This window comes from Elgaria multicarinata, chromosome 6 (genome assembly GCF_023053635.1).
Source record: "Elgaria multicarinata webbii isolate HBS135686 ecotype San Diego chromosome 6, rElgMul1.1.pri, whole genome shotgun sequence".
In the NCBI taxonomy this organism is placed as follows: domain Eukaryota; kingdom Metazoa; phylum Chordata; class Lepidosauria; order Squamata; family Anguidae; genus Elgaria; species Elgaria multicarinata.
Window position 1 is genome coordinate 6,075,307 of NC_086176.1, and position 16,193 is coordinate 6,091,499.

Sequence of the window (16,193 nt, forward strand, 5' to 3'; positions counted from 1 at the left end):
AGTGTGTCATCATCAATTATTATTATTATTATTACCATTTTGTGTGGCCATGTAGATTCCCCCCACTGTTTTACAGTCATGAGTTTAAAGTAACTTGACCCTCTGTGAAATGGGAATTGTGCCTGGTTCAGGAGAATGTGGGTCCAGAGGAGTGCTTTTGTGTGGCTGTGTGAATCCCACCCACCCCTTTGCACTCATTATCTTAAGCTCATTCGCCTCAGTTTACCCTTTCTGTTGGGGATTCAAAGGCCTGCTCCACCTCTGCTGACCCCTTGACTCCACCTCTGCCGATCTGTCCTCTGCCCAAGCAACCAACCATCACTGTGGAGAACCTCCAGGAAGAGTTAATCAATCGACTGATCACTTTGCATCCTGGAAGATAGTCTGGATATTAGGTTCCTTTCCCCCAGTTTCTGATGTGAATGAGGATATTAGAGACAATATAACTTTATATTGCTAAGAACAATGTGGATATGAGCTAAAATTGTATCTAATTAAAGTTTATTTCTCTTTATTAATAGAGATGTTTGAGCTATGTTTTTGAACTTTATTTCTGTATGTTAACTGATGCCTTTATTTTATTGTTAGGTCTGTTGACTGGATCAATACACTGACTGATTTAATAAAGTTTCAACTGGACACTGATACTTTGACACTTCTATCTAAACCTACACTGGAGCATCAGGGCTATGTACTTTCCCTTTTAGCCTGTAGATTGGTCTAAAAAGGATCAGGGACACAGACGCTGTGAAAAATGACCCAAAAAAAAAGAAAAAGAAAAAAAAAGAAATACTCCCTCATTCTTTGGCCTCCACTGATGTTGAATAATGCATACTCACAAACCAGATGTAATAGTTCCACAGAATTAAATGTCACAATACAAAGACATAAAATATTACTTAGCATATTAAACACTTGTATCCCCCAAATGAAACCCAATAGGGTGTGTGTGCGAGCAAACACACACACGCTGTGTCCTTAGATGAGCTATGCCAGGCTATAATTAAAACTAAGCAGATTTCCTTTAATTTTGGAAATAAGACTGTTTTGAGCTTAGCATTATTTATTCTGGAAAGGTATGTTCCTCCTCATTTATATTTCACTTACATCCACTAAATTACACAGCTGCAGAAATGCACGCTCTAAGACAGGGGCAAACCACCTTTTGCCCCCAAGTGCTGCATGCAGTAGGCATGGCAGGAGGTGTGGCCAGAGCCAGCCAGGCCCAGGGTCTTGACCCCCCCTTCCCCCTTCACTCACTCACTCACTCACTCTCTCTCTCTCTCTCTCTCTCTCACACACACACACACACACACACGTCACACAAACTCACATACACACCCTTCCTCATTCTCAGGCACGTGCAAACAGCCACCTGATTCTCACAGCACACCCAAGCATGACCAGGTGAAAACACCCCCCCACCCCTCCCCCTTGCCACCCCCCCCATTCGCCTTCCCCCATTGCAGGACGGAGGTCTGAGAAGTGTGAACCTTCCCTCCCAGTGCGCTGAGCTCCCCTTGCTCCTCAGCCCTCCATGCTGCCCAGCAGATGGTTGCCAACACCACCATTTACCGCCTCCCCAGCAGACTGGCGCTGGGACCAGCTGAGGAGAGGACGGCATCTCTACACCCTCCCCTGCCAGTTTCCAGAAAAGTATTGAGCGTTGAGACAAAAACAAGTATTGAGCGTTGAGACAAAAAATACGTATTTCAGGCATTCAGAACCAGCACAGTGGGCAGGCAAGTGGATGGCAGGGAGGGGCCAGCAGGCACAGGCTGCCTCCCGTAGCCCGGCGGGGTGTGTGTGTGTGTGTGCTTCAGGTGCTGGGCAGCAGGAGAGAAGGGTGAATGTTGGGATAGGTGGCAGACCCTGACGGAAACAGGCCACAGGGGCACTCTGGCTCATGACATAACACTCCTCGCTATTTAAACAGGTCCAAAATGGAACTCCTCCCTGTTTTGACTGTACTGCAACTCTGCTTTGGGGTAAATATGCACAGGATTACACAGCAAGTAGCAATCAATCAAGGCTAAGCATCTGTAGATAAGGGGGAAGGATTTGTGGTGCATGACCTGAAACTGGAAATGCATGGCAAGCCTTAATTTATGGCTTATATTTAGCAGATCTAAACACACACACACACACTATCTTATTTAATCTTTTAACACATAGATCTTATAGTCCTGATATAGAGTAAAATAGGCCAATATGGTGCAAATGTTCATAGAATCATAGACTTGAAAAGGTCCTTAGAGATCATCTAGTCCAATCCCAAGCTCAATGCAGCCTCTGGAATGCAGGACGCAGATACAGCATGAATTTATTTATTTGCAACATGTATATACTGCTCCACATCTAAACAGATTCCAGAGCAGCGAATAATAAAAGATAAAAAGAATAAAAACACAATTAAAACATATAAAGACTAAAATAATGTATTAAAAGTTTATTTAAAAACATGGTACAATAAAAACCATGGCTGGTCAATCATGGAAGGCTTCTTGAAATAAATATGTCTTCAGCAGGCACAAAAGCAACACAATATTGATACCTGCCTGACCTCAGGGAGTTCCACAGAAAGGGAGCCACCACACTGAAGGCTCTGCTCCAGGTGGACTCCAGTCGGGGCACAAGTCCATGCGGAACCACCAGGAACATCCCATCTGATGACCTCAGTGACTGGGAAAGTAGATAAAGGACATGGCACTCTCACAAATAACCTGGACCTAAGTTGGTTAGGGCTTCGTATACGAGTAGCAAAACCTTTAAACTGACCCAGTTGTGAACAGACACCCAGTGCAGGGTAACGGAGTTACATGCTGAAATCGGGCAGCTCCTGACAACAGCGAAGCTGCTGCATTCTGCACTAGCTCAAGTTTCCAGTTTAAAGGCAGCCCCACAAGGAGCGCATTGCAGTAATCCAGTCCTGAGGTTACTAGCGCCTAAGCTTACTAGCATCCCTGACAGATGGCCATCTAACTTCTGCTTAAATACCATTAGTGAAGGAGAATTGAGCCCCTCTCAAGGCAATCTCTTCCACTGCTGAATAGCTCTCACTGTTGGGAAATTTCTCCTAATGTTTAGTTGAAATCTGCAATTTCCACCAACTGGTTCAAGTCCTGCCTTTGGGTGCAACAGAGAACAAGCCTGCTCCTTCAACTGCATGGCAGCCTTTCAGATATTTGAAGATCACTTAATCATGCCTCCCCTTAATCTTCTTTTCTCCAGGATAAACATACCCAGTCATTTCAAACATGACTCACAGGACTCCTTTCCAAGCCCCCTCACCATCCTGGTCTCTCTTCTCTGGATGTGCTCTAGTTTGTCAATGTCTTTCTTAAAATGTGACACTCTAGAATGGACACAGTTCTTTTTGGGGGTTACTCAGTGTTATATAGATTTTTATAATAGGAGATAAAGTTATTAACCTCACTGCTGTTTTGTGTATGTCTTCCAAGTTCATGCATATAAATTATGGAAATAGCCCTTTTTAGTTATCTTTTTCAAAATATTTTCACTTAAAGATTTTTCAGCTTCAAAAAATTATTTTATTGCTTATGGCAAGGCCAAAAACATTCTCCCCCAAAGCCTTGAACAAAATACTTTAAAGTACTATTAATTACAGCCAACGTTCGGCAGTTTTAAGTCCTATTGTGCCCACAATTCTTAAACATATTCTGTTAGCACTTACGAAGTTTCTGTTGCACATTTGTAGATTTTAAGATTTTGTTGTTCAATTAACATAAGCTTCTTAATAAAGGGACATGGTTTACTAAATAGCCAACCAAATATTATAAATACATTCACTTCTAGCCAGAAAAGCAGGATATCTTGCCTTCTTGCTCTGCTTGTGAGATTTCCAAAAGCATCTGGCTGATATTCATTTTTTTTTTTAAAAAAAGGGATGCTTCACTGTTGCATGTATGTTTACTTAGAAGGAAGTCCCACAGTGTTCAATGAAACCTATTCCCAGTGAGTGTGCAGAGAATATTGTAGCATTAGTCGTAACCAGCAGGGCTGTTCTTTAGCAAGCTTTTCTGAAGGTCGGTGCTCCCTTCACATGTCAGTGGACCAGTCTACTGTGTTGAGGAAGCCTTGCTGAACAATGTGGCAATGCTGAAAGTGCAAGTTTAATTCTGCTGATGTGAGGTAGTTTGGGCCATGATATTTTCAGCACAGTTCATTAGTGTGAAAGGATAATAAAATAAAGTGGAGGAATTGTTACAAGTTATTAAAACATATCAATTGGTACCTCAACCGAGAGGAAACTTCAGGATGACAATGACTTATGGATCCTTGTTTCTAATGTTCATTTATTCCATAAGCCAGCATATTTCATGTTAGGGATCATTAGGAAAGGGATAAAAGATAATAATCTGCCACTATCATACTGCCTTTGTTTAAATCTATCATGGAATCCCAGGTGGAATAATGTGTACAGTTCTGATTGCTGCCCCTTAGCAAAGCAGGTATTATGGCACCATGGTTTCCATTTTTTCATGTGTGGAAACCATTCAAACTTCAGATCAAATTTTAATGAAGCACAGATGCCTATATATATTTTTTCCTGACTAATAGATACACCTCCTTCATATAGACTACGTAACTTATACAGTATAGCCAATCTTTCATTAGATAGTGAGCTGGCTTCGCCTGAGGCTGTTTTACTCTAGCGGTCAACCACGACATACTGAGAATTATAACCATTGAATTTCTTCCACTGTTACGCATTATCTTGTTTTTTGGTGTCTCTATTTTAATTTTATTTCAAAATAAAATAAATTCCATGGAAGAAAATGACAATGTAATGCTGGGAAAAGGTACAGGAAAAGGCAGCCAAAATTATCAGTAGGTAGAACAATTGCTATAAGAAGAAAAGTTGTCATGTTTGGGGCTATTAAGTTTAGAAAGAAAATGATAGAGTTGCAGAGAAAGTGTAGAGAGAGGGGGGGAGAGGGAGGGAAGGAGAGAGAAGGGTTTCTTCTTCTTTCAGAATACTAGAACTGGAGTCATCAAATGAAGCCAGATGGTGGGAGATTCAGGACAGATAAAAGGAAGCACATCTTCAAACAATACATAATTGTCCCCCATGCTTTTTAACATCTACATGAAATTGCTGAGGGAAGTCATCAGGAGGCTTGTACTGAAGCTTCATCAGTATGTGGATGATACTCAGATCTACCTCTCGTTTCCATCCACACATCCCAGGGTGGCCATGAAACTCTTAAACTAGTATCTGGAGGCTGCTTTGGGATGGATGGGGTGAACAAGCTGAAACGTAATCCAATCAAGATGGAAGTACTGTGGGTTTGGAAAACAACTACTTTGGATTGAGGTTTACAACTGGCCTTAGGTGGGGTTGCACTCCCCATAAAGGATTCCAAAGCTCGCCCTAGAAATGTAGCAAACAAGACAGCAAACAGTTCCTAGCATTAATAACTCTTCTTTTGCACCCTCCTGAGCTAAGACTGAAACTTATATTTTAAAGCTAAATCAGAACATGCTAACATTTCTAACTCCTCCTTGAATTCCTCCTACATGCTACATGCATGTAAAAAGCTAAACTAAAACATTTGTAAGTTCTTTGGGGGCATATGAAGGATTAAACATGCTACCTAAGGCATCTCTATCATTTATTTAATTTATTTTTTTATCGTCTTTTTACCCTGCTCCTCAGCCAAAAAAGGCTCTTGGAGCAGCTTACAATCAATTAGCAAAGAAGACAGTCTCTGCCCTCAGGCTGACAATCTAAAAAAGACATGACACACAAGGAAAAGGAGTTGGGGAGGGAAGAGAAGAGGAGAGAGACAGAGAGAGATTAAGTAGACCAGCAACAGGGCTGACGGGATTGTCCTGCTCCTGAAGGAGGGGAGTCCAACTGGAGCAGGCCCTGATGTTTCCTCTGCCTGCTCCTGTCTCCCTTGCGCAGGTGGCCTCAGCTTTTTACCACCTTTGACTCGTGGTCTGGCTATGTCCCTGATTTCAGTCATCTATGCTGTGGTAATCTCCAAATTTGATACAGTCTATTTGGGGCTACTTTTGAAGCTTGTTCAGAAGCTTCAGTTTGTGCGAATTGCGGCAGCCAGGTTGATAACTGGGACCAGAAGGTCTGAGCATATAAAACAATTCTGGTTTGCTTGCATTGACTGCCTTTATGTTTCTGATCCTGATTCAAGGTGCTGGTTTTAACCTATAAAGCTTTACACAGCTCAGGACCGCAAAACCTGATGGAACACCTCTCCTGACATGAACCTACCTGGATGCTACGATCAACACCTGGGGCCTACCTCCTAGTGCCTCCTCCAAGGGAGACTTGGAGGGTGGCAACAGGGGAGAAGGGTTTTCTCAGTGGTACCCCCCGCCAACTGTAGGATGAGCTCCATATTGAGTTTCATCTTCAAAAATGAGACTAGGACCCTTTCTCAGAAACAAGACTAAGTTCTGTCTTCAGAAATTATTTGAAGTCCTCACTCGAGAGAACAAGAAGTAAAATTATCTGAGAGCTTAAGTGTTGAAGAGTTCCATAGTTACCCAAATTATTTGGTCTAGAGGTCCAATGAAGGTGAAAGAGTGAAGTGAAGCTAAGAAGAAGTGCAGGAAGCGCTTCCTACCTAAAGCCTTTGTATATTTGCTCTGGTCTCAGGTGAGGGCCTCAGTGGCTAGTGAGACAACCATCTTCCAATCAGAAATGAGGTGCATGATGGTGAGACCACCCATCCACCAATTAGAAGTGAGATGTCTATCTATCCCAATTATTTCATGTTTTATGTCCATGTGTTTCCAGTATACTAATTGAAGGGTTAATTTTAACCTTTATGATAATTTTCCAATATTCTTGCATCAAACAACATTATCTGGATTAACATGTTTCTCATGGTCCCTTGTCTTTGAACTCGTGGTCATCTTAAGTCATCTCACAGTCATCTGTGCCATCTGCAGTCCTCCCAGCCTTTGTTAATGTCATTGTTGTGATTTCTGCACCAATAGGCATCAGGTAAGGATGTTCCCAGTACTCCTTATCTCAGCTGCTGCAGAGCATGAGCTCATTAGCACATTCTTTTGATCAGAATCAGCATCTAAGCATGTGTTGAAGGTAGTCTTCTCATCTTTGCATCAGTAGTTCCCAAGCCTTAAGTCAAAACATAGCTCCCTGTGACCTTGAAATGCAGCCATACTGTACAGAGCTATTCCTTTCAGTGCTAGCTTTTAAATAACTGTCACAGCCTTCAGCTCAAAGATGCAAACTGCCATCACAAGTTTGGGGGCTTCTTACACATAGGTCAGGGGTCCTCTCAAATCAGTCTTTTAGGGGATTTTCTGTAGGTCTCCCCATAACTTTCTGTCAGTTTATGCTAGCATTTCAAGACCAAGCCAATGAGTTGTCATTCAGCACTTTGACGTAGTTTGAAGCAGCTCGAGGCAGCCCTGTCAATCTCCCTTTGGCAATATAATTTAACCCTTAACATAAAACAAATTTATAAAACAAACATTGTTTGAAAGACTATGCATCTAAGAATAACACGTAACTTACAGTTAAAAAAACGTAAAAACTACATGAATAGGTTGTACATATTTTAAAAAAACCCACCCAAAACCAAATGAACCTGAAGGTCAAAGAGAACATGACCTCAAAAATTACATTGTAAACTAACAATGTAAACTACATATCTATAACAAACATTGTTAAAAGACAAAACACCAAGAAGTGAAACAGCCTAGAAAAAAATAAGAGCTACCACAAAATCAATTATGATGGTTAAACAGCCATCACGTAAACAAAAAGTAAAAAATAGACATACAATTTTCAGCAATGATTCACCAATGCTAAGGACAAACCAGTGACTCCTATTGCAAGGTGGCCCAGTGGTCTTTTCAGCACCAGATGAAAACCTTTATGTTCTCCAAGGGGTTTTAGTCCTTTTACTTTGTTTTCAAATGTGCAGTTTAATAACTTTGCACTGCTGCTGGCTTTTACTGTGGTTTTATTATGCCATTTTTATTCTGTTTAAACTTTTAAAAGTTATGTTATATTTTATTATATTATTGCATTATATGGATTTAAGTCTTATTTTGTGAACTGCCAGGACAGCTTCAACTATTAGGGCAGCATGAAAATGTAATATAAATAAATACTAAGAAATGTAAAGTGATCCTGATTGGTGGGTTATATGATAAAAGAAAGAAAGATAGATAGAAAGAAAGAAAGAAAGAAAGAAAGAAAGAAAGAAAGAAAGGGGAAGTCCTTGTCTATGGGCAGTTCTAAATTGGGGCTTAAGGAAAAAGAAAGAAAGTCTCTGTTGTTGTTGTTGTTGTTCTGGTCGGATTATTGGCTTTGTAAGAACGGTAACAGTTATTTAAAAGGAAAGTGTGGCTTGTATGAAGTCAGCCCCCATATCATTAGAGCTGACAGCTTTCACAAAGCAACCTTAGTGAACGTACAGAATAAAATCCCTCAGGTAGTGGCAGTGGGATGGCATTACGTGGGCAGTGGGCTGGCAATAGACATTTCACCTCCACAGGGTGAGGTGTCAAGAGTTTCAGCATCTGAATTAGAGCTCTGCGGGACAGGAGGAAGATTCAGACATGAACAGCAATTTCCTGTTCTTGATTAAAGAAAGATGCCTAAATATTGAGCTGTCAAAGAATGATATAGAGGGAGCACAAACGCTATCCCAGTGGATACAATAGTCCGATTCACTACATATACAAAATGAGAAGCAGGATCAGCCAAAGGCATTTTGCCACGTGAGATAAACTCCCCCCTCCTACCCTTGTGCTGCTTCTTCCTTTCCCATCCCCTGCACTTGCTGATGCTCTCCAGGCACCTGTAGCCCTGCTGTTTTTCTCACCATAGCAAGGTGGCAGCTGTGCTCCTGCAGCTGAGTCTGCTGCCCTCCGAGATCTCATCCCGCAATGCCTTGCTCTGTTAAGGATGTAAATATCCTTCCCCAAACGAGCAGGGCATTGGGGGCAATGTCTCAGAGGGCAGCAGGCTCAGCAGTAGGGTTACCATTGTCACGTTGCCGGAGCAAGACAGTTGGGCACAGTGGGAAACCATCTATTTGGTTGATAGGCAACTGTCTTGCTTTGTTTAGCTAAGTAGGCTTAGAAGACAGCTCCTAGCCTTCACAGTCATTCCAGGTGTGAAGACTTTTTCTTTTCTTTTCCTGAATAAAGGCTTTGTGGATTGCACAGCCAATCTGTGTTGGCCTCACATTTTGGTGGGAGGGCTTGGAATCCTGATTCCTAAGAAGGGCCAGCTGCCGTTAGGCAGAATGAAGTAGCTGTCTCAGGTGGCAGGTGCTGCAAAGCAGCAGCAAGGAAAGGCCTCGGTGCTGGGTGGATAGCCAGGGGCCTGCAGGTAGAGTGGAGGATACTGTCCCATCACCAATGTTGAAGGAAGATTCTACTACCAATCCAGATGGTTTTTGTACATGGAATGGGAAGGGGCACCATCTTATCCTTTGACTCAGGAAGCAACGTGTCTTGGGCCACCCCTGCTCCAAACCCCTTATCTTGGTTTCAGTGCATCATATAAGATTCCTCTGACATAACAGATTCTTTCTAGGTATTTCACATGACAGAAAAATGAATGACTCCTCAAAGCACTGGGCAGGCACACAACACTTAAATGAATAAGGACTACCCAAGGCCAGGAAAAGAATACAGCTGTGGCCTCAAACCACTTTTGCCACAGTACTCCGAAATATATACTGTGAGATTTCAGGTGAGATGAGGATATTAGCGCAAGATACATTGGAGTCTACATCTCCACTAGTACCCATTACTAGAGATTGATTTTGTAAATTCCCATGGTGCAGGGATTTTTCTTTTTCTTCACTGAATGCTTTCCACCACAAAGGTTTAGTTTATTAAAGGCACCAAAGAACTACTTTAAAAATGTAGCAGAAACAACTGAATTGCTCAGGACTCAGCTGCTGTTGTACTAATTTAATTTTATCAGCACCTGCTATCTATTTAAATAGTAATTTGCAATTAACAAGAAATTTTCAAGAGGGGCCAGTGTAAAGACGGACACTAATATAAACACGAAGCACTGAATGATGCTAGTTTTTAAAAAAAAATAAAGGAGAAATTATTTTCCTTTTAAAAATGCTGCTGTTTGACTTTACTTCCCTTATGAGGGCCAACTAAACAAAGCTCAGCATGAACATTACAGCATATAATGGTGACCACTGCGTGCTCTAGGAAATTATTGGCCATGGCAGGCTGGTGGTGGGAGTTAATTGGCTAACATGCATGGAGGGCAACAGCCATAACATTGTTGAAGACTTGTGTCTTTCAAATTTGTGATTGGGAAGAGACAGGACAGGGATACGTTTAGTAAAGACATTTTAGGGTGATTGTTCATTGTTTCACTTGAAGAATGTGTGTGTGAAAAGTGATGTGGAAACTAGATCTCAGTAAGCTGAAACATGAGAACAAAAACAACCCTACCATACAGGGTTGAATAACTAATATAATTACTAATATAATATTTAAAGTGTGTTGAATGCTTTAAACCATTTTTAATGTTGTTGTTGTTTCTTTATATCCTGCTTTTTCTACTAAATGTACTCAAAGCATCATACAACATTACCATAAAACCATCTATTTATTGTTCGTTTGTTCCTAATCTAAAATCTCCAAAAGTTCTTCACCGATTGCTTTGAAATTTTGACATAACGTTGCATTCGAAAAAATATAGTTTTTATGTAACTATATTATAGATGGGGACAAAAGTGTGTCTTAGAATCGAAGAAATAGGGTATATAAAAGCCCAGAGGCCTCCTCCAAGCCACTTATGCAAATAGGAGAGAAGTCATTGTGACATCACCAACCAGTAGGCCAATCCACTGCCTCTGCCTTCTCTCCTATTTGCTTAAGTTCCAAGTTCTGAAGAAAGGTAACTGCCAGGAGATTCCGGCTTAGCAGAGGGGCCAAAACCCACTAACCTCCTCACCACACCTGTGACAGGTAAAAACATTCTTTTTTTGAAAAACATCGCCATCTGTTGGACGTAAAAGCAACACATGCTATACTACATATTATACGATTCCATTTCAATGTTTCCAATTTTCTGCGTTTCAATTGAAATATTTCGTTAGTTTTTAAATTTTTACCTTTGTTTTTTAGTTCGTCTTTCTTCCTTTTTTAATGTTTTGCAATTTTATATGTTTTTGTTATAACTTTCTATCTTCTTTTTCAGTGCAATCAATCTGCTTTAGTTCATCCAAATAATGCCTCGCAGAAGATCACACTTAGGTCGTCGTACTCGCGGAGCGAAAGCAGTGCGACGAGTAATTGCAAATCTGACTGAGGAAGAATGGGCATCAGCGAACGAGCAAAAAGGACAAAGAATGGCTCAAATACGTGCCAAGGAAGCAGCCGAGCGACGTGCAGCCAGACTTGAGGATGCACGGTTGCGAGCACGGCGATCGCGTTCTACAGCTTCAGATCTGCTTCGTTCTCAACAGAATGAATGCAACAGGCTGAGAGTGGCTGAAAGACGTCAACGAGAAACAGCACATCAGCGTCAAACACGACTCTGTGGTAAACAATTACACGATTACAATCGTCTTGTATTCCGGTACAACCCAGCTGATGATTATAGTTTGAGCCAGCATGTTCTCATCGGCACTATGACTGAAGTGTGTCCTTATTGCAAGGCTCTGAAATTTAATGGAGAAACAAAAGGAATGTGTTGCGCTGCTGGAAAAATTAAACTGCCTCAACTTGGAGAACCACCAGAGCCATTACAAACTTTGCTTGCCGGATATACCGCAGAATCAAAGCATTTCCTATCTAACATCAGAAAATACAACTCATGCTTCCAAATGACGTCGTTCGGCGCAGAAATCGTAACAGTTTCATTTATGCCAACTTTCAAAGTCAAAGGACAAATTTATCATAAAGCCGGCTCCCTCCTTCCGTTTCCAGATAGTCAACATAAATTCCTACAAATGTATTTCATCGGTGATGGCAATGATGAATTGAATGCACGCTGCGGAATTTATACCGGCATAAAAAGGTCCATCGTTTCCAAACTGCAAGAGCTTCTTCACGAAAAAAACAATTTAGTACATTTGTTCAAAACAGCAATTGACATGATGCCACCTGATACACACAACATTGTTATTCATGCTGACAAAACGCCTGATGGAGAACATGTGCGAAGATTCAATGCTCCAACTATAGACGAAGTGGCAATTGTTATAGTCAGAGATCAATTCCAACCTAGAGATATTGTTCTTCATCGGAGAAACGATCAATTGACAAAAGTTGCAGAAACTCATCGATGCTACGATGCCCTGCAACATCCAATAATTTTTTGGGATGGTGCCGATGGATATCACTTCAATGTTAAGATGATAAATCCAGTCGGTGGCGAAGAAACAAATATGAAATGCAGCGCAATGAACTATTATTCATACCGATTAATGATCCGAGAGAATGAAAACAATCACATTTTGAAATGCCGTCAAATGTTTCACCAATACATCGTAGATATGTATGCAAAAATCGAAACAGAACGTTTGATATTCATCCGTTTGAATCAGACCAAGCTTTGCTCTGAAGAATACGTTCATTTGCCAGATGCAGTTGTAAATGACGGTAATACAACTAACGTTGGAAGACTAACGATTTTGCCATCTTCATATACAGGCAGTCCACGTCATATGCATGAGTACGCTCAAGATGCAATTGCGTATGTTCGACACTACGGGTGTCCAGACCTATTCATTACATTCACATGCAATCCAGCTTGGGACGATATACAACAGCTCTTACTTCCTGGCCAATCGCCGGTGGATAGGCATGACATCACAGCACGTGTTTTTAGACAGAAGCTGAAATCGCTGATGCATTTCATGGTAAAACATGAAGTGTTTGGGGCTGTGCGCTGCTGGATGTACTCAGTAGAATGGCAAAAGAGAGGATTGCCACACGCACATATACTAATCTGGCTCTATAACAAAATCACTTCAAACGAAATCGACGATGTAATATGCGCTGAAATACCCGATGCCGACGTCAATAAGGATTTGCATGAAGTTGTAACGAAAAATATGATACATGGACCTTGCGGTACACTGAATCCACATTCACCATGCATGATAGACGGAAAATGCTCTAAGCGATATCCTCGAGCATTAGTATCCAACACAGTTACAGGAAACAATGGATATCCTTTATACAGAAGAAGATCAGCAGAAGACAGTGGTAAATTAGCAACCATCCAAATGTGAAACGGTTACATCGAAGTAGATAACCGGTGGGTTGTTCCATATTCGCCTTTGCTATCAAAAACATACAAAGCGCACATAAACGTGGAATACTGTAACTCCGTTAAATCGATCAAATACATTTGTAAGTACGTGAATAAAGGCAGCGACATGGCAGTTTTTGGCGTGCAACCAGAAAGAAGTGATAGGAATGCGGCCATACATATTGATGAAATCACACCGTATCAGGCTGGAAGATACATAAGCAGCAATGAATCTGTATGGCGAATTCTTTCATTTCCCATACATGAACGAAGTCCAGCTGTTGTTCACTTAGCAGTACATCTAGAAAATGGACAACACGTTTATTTCACAGCTGCAAATGTGCAACAAATAGCCCTGAATCCACTGGCTACAACATTAACTGCTTTCTTCACCTTATGTCAAAATGATGCGTTTGCAAAAACACTGCTGTATTCGGAAGTGCCTACGTATTACACATGGAATGCAAGTAGAAAAACATTTGAACGACGCAAACGAGGAGAACGAGTCGACGGACAACCTGGCATATTCAAAGAAACTACGATAGGCAGACTGCACACCGTGCATCCCAATCAAGATGAATGCTTCTTTCTTCACAAGCTGTTGGTAAATGTGGCCGGTCCAACGTCTTTCCAGCAACTGAGAATTGTCAACAGTGTTACACATGCCACCTTCCGCAGTGCATGTCAAGCTCTGAATTTATTGGAGAACGACCGACACTGGGATGTATGCATTAATGACGGGTGCAACACGTCACATCCAAATCAAATTCGTGCATTGTTTGCAATCATATTGACCGCCTGCTCTCCTTCATCTCCAACAGTTATGGGAGAAATATAAATCGGACATGGCTGAAGATATTTTACGTCGAATACGCAACGAAAATTCAAATATGAACATAGATTTCACAGCAGAAATCTACAACGAAGCGTTGATAATGACTGAAGATTTGTGCTTAGAAATCGCGAACAAAGTTCTCAATCAACTGGGAATGCCATCACCGAATCGATCTGCTCCTGCTTTGTTCGATGTAAAATTGCGTCGTGAACAAAATTACAACATGGGTGGTCTTTTGTCATATGTGCAATCAAATATTCCTAAGCTAACGCTTGAGCAAAATCACATTTACGATCAAATAATGCAAACTGTAAATAACGGGGTTGGAAAAATCTTCTTCTTAGAAGCGCCAGGAGGAACTGGTAAAACGTTCCTAATTAGATTGATTCTGGCAACAATTCGATCCCAAAATGACATAGCCTTAGCTCTTGCGTCGTCCGGGATAGCTGCGACATTGCTACAAGGTGGAAGAATTGCTCATTCCGCTTTGAAATTGCCATTGAATATGCAATTCATTGAAACTCCCACGTGCAACATTTCCAATCCGGCATGGGAAAAGTATTGCAAAAATGCAAACTTATGGTTTGGGATGAATGCACAATGGCACACAAAAAATCCCTCGAGGCTCTTGATCGATCATTGCAAGATTTGCGAGGAAACATCAGACCATTTGGGAACGCAATAATATTGCTTGCAGGAGATTTCAGGCAAACATTACCTGTAATTCCTAGATCAACACCAGCGGATGAAATAAATGCTTGCCTGAAATACTCTACTTTATGGCGACACGTCAAGACGTTAAAATTAACTACAAATATGCGTGTCCAGCTGCAAAACGATCGATCAGCTGAGATATTCTCACGTCAATTGCTGGAAATTGGGAACGGAAAGGTGCCAGTTGATCTGACCTCAGGACGAATTTCATTGCCTCATAACTTCTGCAATTTAGTGACGTCAAAAGAAGAATTTGTTGGAAAAGTATTTCCCAATATTCAAACCAATTATAAGAATCACGATTGGCTGAGTGAACGAGCTATTCTTGCGGCCAAGAACAAAAACGTCTACAAACTTAACAATATTATTCAGTCTAACATTCAAAGCGAGGCAGTCACATACAAGTCCATCGACACTGTTGTGGAAGCAGATGAAGCGGTTAATTATCCAACAGAATTTTTGAATTCACTCGATCTGCCAGGGATGCCACCGCACGTACTGCAATTGAAAATCGGCATGCCAATTATCATGTTGCGAAATATCAACCAGCCAAAGCTTTGCAACGGCACGCGGCTTGCAGTAAAAAAATTACTGAGCAACGTTGTAGAAGCAACAATCTTGACAGGACCTTTCAAAGGTGAAGATGTCCTCATTCCTCGCATTCCTATGATTCCAACGGATATGCCATTACAATTTAGGAGATTGCAATTCCCAATTCGATTGGCGTTTGCAATCACCATCAACAAAGCTCAGGGCCAATCTTTAGAATTGTGCGGTTTAGATCTAGACACAGATTGCTTCTCACATGGACAATTATATGTTGTGTGTTCTAGAGTCGGCAAACCAGACAATCTCTATATCTACACAGACAATGGAACAACAAAAAATATTGTATATCCACAAGCATTGTGAAATTAAACATATTAGAAACGTCCGCTTTGTCTTTTCTTTCTTTTCCATTTAACCACACTGAACCACAGCAACGCGTGGCCGGGTACAGCTAGTACAAAACAATTGTAAAACTAAAACTAACAAACCATTTTAAGCATTGCGACTAGCACAGGGCTCACTACTTGTGTCAAACAGCAGCTGCCTCAGAAAGAACCACGGCGGGGGCATTCCAGTGGATAGGGGAGGGGAAAAGAGAGCCTGGGATCCACAGTATCCTATGGCCTCCACAGCGTCGGTCCCACCCCCAGCAGCACAATTTCTCTAGATAGGCTGAGAAGCCCGACTAGAGGAAAAATCAAGGAGAATGGAGAGACAAAACCAGACTCCTTCCTCCCCCTCCTTCTGCTCCGCTAGGCGTTTGCCTGCAGGATGTTGGATAGTCAGAGCACTCCTACATCGGAGCGCTCTTTGGAAGAGAAT

General features: G+C 41.4%; 1 protein-coding gene and 1 pseudogene across 1 annotated transcript in view; one reads left to right on the forward strand and one right to left on the reverse strand.

The window, feature by feature from the left end:
* Positions 1-16,193, reverse strand: part of ADGRL3 (adhesion G protein-coupled receptor L3) — a 707,807-nt gene that overhangs the window by 515,089 nt on the left and 176,525 nt on the right. The gene's annotated exons all lie outside the window — the stretch shown is intronic.
* LOC134400133 (uncharacterized) lies at positions 12,513-15,038 on the forward strand (annotated as a pseudogene).